Below are 3,992 nucleotides of genomic sequence, written 5' to 3'. Positions count from 1 at the left end.
TACCCGAGTCAGAGGGATGGAGGAGGCGCGGGTTTGCGGTGTTCTTTTTTTGGGGTTAGTAATCTAGTTAGGAGGATGGGTCGCGAAAACATTTTGTGATTGTTAAGGATGGAGAGCCTCTACAAAGGGTTAAAACCTCGCTGTGGCGTCTGCAGTTTATGCGTTTAATCCAAGTGAGCGGACCGTAGGCGAGCGTGGCAGCAGGTTTGCATCGTTTCTTTGATTGATCTGCGCGGCGCGTGCCAGTAAGCCCAGCATCCACAGAGCGCCAAGCAGCACCCAGGCACTGATCTTCCTCCACAACTTTCCGAGGGCACTTGCGTAGCTCTTCGTTCTGATTCTTTCTGCTAAGCTCACCCTGCTACATCACCGCAGTCAACCTTTCCCTGCCACTCGACCTCCCAGTAACAGCGACCAGTCAGACCATTTCTACACAGCAGCTGAGAGCAGATATCAAATCTCTCTGGATGATCAGGATACGGCTGCTGTCCATTTACAAGTTCCATATTTCGTTTGTTGTCAGACAGTTTGAGGTTTCTGTTTACTGTGTTTGTGTCCACTGTGAGTTCACAGAAATCTGATGGAGATACAGTAAAGAAGCAGTTTATCATTTAACACAACTGATGAGGTTTATTATTTTTTATCGATTAGCAGTTACAGGGCTCTTTAGACCTGAAGATAAAAATGTCTCATTCTAAGGTAACGAAAACACAATGATTATTATTTTCTGGTGATTATACACTAATGAAATCATACCTATGAATATTATATTACATTTCTGACAGTACATTCTCCTCAAGGTTACAGACTGGAGCAAACTGAGGATACTTACACCATTTTGCATCTTAACAATACAATACAACAAGTGTTTGCTTTTGGCCCATGGCCCACCATTAAGTTTCAGTTTTGACCGTCCAAGGGAAAAAGTTTGGGCAACCTTGCTGTAGAGTGTTTGAGTGGATAGTAAGTTATCATTGCAATATAGCATCATATTTAAAAGAGGAAAAAGTACCAAATTATACTGCTTGATGATAAGAAAAGAGAGAGAATAAACACACAACTTTTCTATGCATGTACATCCAGCCATAAAAATACCACAAGTACAAGCCTCTCTTTCTGAGGATGGTACTTGGCTGTGTATTCCGCCATGTGATGTTTATCAGGCTGTGCACATTGTGTCAGCCATTTCTAATAAAAACATTGACCTTGTGTCACAGGAATTTAACTGATGCTGTTTTGTTGTTATGATTTAGATTGAATACTCACATTTCCTTAATCCAGGTTTAAGCCTCTGTTCTCCACCATATACCCTGAAGGAAGAAACATAGGCAGACCAGCATGTTCTTTTTTATTATGATTCAAACAAGTGGAGTCCTTATGACTGTTATGAAGCAGTGTTCTTTAAGGTGCTTTTTGTCTGGATTTTTATGGTGTGAACCTCAAGCACTCTTTACTTTTTGTGTGAATAAACATGTCTAATATATTTTATTTATCATCTCTATGATGTTCCCATTAACCGCCTTTAGGTTGTTGGCTAACAGAGAAATAGTGTGTTCTTGTTGTCTGTTCATACCTGAGAGTTTCCAGTCTCCAGCGTGGATCCCCGAGTCCTACAGACAGCAGCTTCACTCCTAAGTCTCCTGGATGATTGTAGCTCAGGTCCAGGTCTCTCAGATGGGAGGGGTTGGACATCAGGACCAAAGCCAGAGAGGAACAGCAGCTTGATTGTAGCTCACAGTGATTCAGTCTGTAATCACAGGATCCAGACCATCACCCTTTCACACACTGACATCCTCCAACCCTCTAGAGGCCAGGATTACAACCAAGTGAGAGTTTCACAGTGCGTCTCAGAAAATACCACAGTTTAATGGTTTTAGACAATTATTATTATTAAAATCTATAATCTGTAACATGTCCTCCCCAACAGTGTATAAACTCTTGATCTATGTTATATATGTAGCTGATTCAATCAATAATCAATAATGAATAAACAGTGTATAAACTCTAGTTACAATCTATATGGAGCTGATTCAATCAATAATCTATAATCAATAAACAGTAGAGCTGTGTTCTACATGGAGTTTGGTTCCTACATTATCCCAAATGTTTCTGACAATGTTCAAACTCAGAAAAATCCATCTGTCAGTGAAAGTTAGACTTTCCACATTAAAATTTAATATCTACAAGAAGAAAAAGCCGTGAGCTGACCTCAGGGTCTCCAGTCTACATTGTGGACTCTCAAGTTCAGCAGATAGCAGCTTTACTCCTGAATCCTGCAGGTTGTTGTTGTGACTCAGGTCCAGGTCTCTAAGATGGGAGGACTTCAGGGCCGAGGCCAGAGAGGAACAGCTGATCTCTGACAGACTGCACTCACTCAGTCTGAAACAATCAGAAAATCAAACTCATAAACTAATCAAATTGTGTAGTACTGGTTCTCAAACGTTGGTATGTGGACCATTGGTGGTACACAAGCTCCCTCTAATGGTACAAAGAGAAATCTAAAACAAAAGTGTTTAATTGCATAATGAAAATATAAAACTATGCACTTTACATTGTATACAGTATATGGTTTCAGACAGAATATCTCACACACTGTTTAAGCATACTAAATAGCATGTTAGCATGGAATGGGTTGCTTCGGTGAGACCAGTGAGACACCACTTAAAATCCAGAGGTCCAGTTTGAGTAACAGGTTTGTGTGCAACTGTCTGTCTGTCTCTGTCTCTGTCTCTGTCTCTCTCTCTCTCTTTCTCCCCCAACTGGTCAAGGCAGATGACCCCCCACCTAGAGCCGAAGGGTCTGTCCTAGGTTTCTGGCTGTTAAAAGGCAGTTTTCTCTTGCCCCTGTCGCCAGAGCGAGGTCTTGCTCATGGCGACGTTTTCTCTATGTTCCCCATGGCACTGCTCAGAGGGCCATGAAGTGAAAGAACGAATCCCAGCCTTGACCAGAAAACCAGTGTTTTTTTTGTACTGTTTTTTTTAATATTACATTAACATCGGGTATCGTAAATTACTTGGTAATTATCGTATCTCCTTTAACTCCGCACTCGCCAACCCCGAAACAACTCTCCTTTCAAAACTATATGCCCTCCTTTGTTATACCAATATGGTTTTGCCAAGGAACCAGTGACAACCAGTGGCCATTGTTTGTTTATGCGCATTATTCCCACCTCGTGCGGCTGTTGCAATTTATCCTTGCCTTTTTAACTTAAAGAATAGCCTGACCGAAGCGAGTGTGGACTAGACCAATTCTGTCCAGTCCTGGGCATCCAATTAACATTCTTCCCATCATTTTCAGTCTCCGTCAACAAGTGACACAAGGGTCACCACAATGCACTACTCAGACCTTTATAGGCTCGAGCGTCCCTGTCAATTCTTTTAGCAGACAAAGGACCGCAGCATAATCGAAGCTCACGCTGAACTTTGGGCCAGCAACGAGCACCACCCCAGCCCCAAAGATCAGAAAGCACTTGAAGGACAGACAAAACGAAAAAAGGCATGGCAGGAGAACTGCACGAGAGACGAGTTATGAAGTGAAATGATAGGAGCATCACAACAGAGCAGCTTTGCTGGTACCATTAGATTGGCGTGAAAATTTTCACAGCGAGTCCGTGTTGGGAATATTAAAAGTCAGGATGCGTCGGAGAATAGTCAGGGACGGAATGCCGTATTTTGGGCTTTGCGTCTATCCTGATAGGGGCTAGCAGGCTAAGAAAAACGACATCTATGATACTTAACCAGAGGGATTGAATATTTCACAACTAAGTAACAACCCAATTGGACGTAAAGGATCTACGATCTTACTAAGGTTTGGTAAATGATAATGCACCCAAAACTCACTTCACATTCCTATATTTATGCGACCCTCTATCCGAAAGTAGTATAGCGAGACTGTAAATCCCAATTAATAGCATGGGCTGGGTATTGTGGGCCCCAGTAACCGTGGGCCTTCATTTCTCTGAGTACGACCAAATCTAAGAGTCCCAGAAGGTG

General features: G+C 42.3%; 1 pseudogene; it reads right to left on the bottom strand.

Moving 5' to 3' along the window:
• Nucleotides 1–353: 353 nt before the first annotated feature.
• Nucleotides 354–3,992, bottom strand: part of LOC118341391 — a 6,204-nt pseudogene continuing 2,565 nt past the window's right edge.

Source organism: Morone saxatilis, unplaced genomic scaffold (genome assembly GCF_004916995.1).
Source record: "Morone saxatilis isolate NCDOM2014 unplaced genomic scaffold, NCSU_SB_2.0 Contig8, whole genome shotgun sequence".
Classification (NCBI taxonomy): domain Eukaryota; kingdom Metazoa; phylum Chordata; class Actinopteri; family Moronidae; genus Morone; species Morone saxatilis.
The sequence above is the reverse complement of the archived record's forward strand: the minus strand, read 5'-3'. Positions and strand labels throughout refer to the sequence as shown.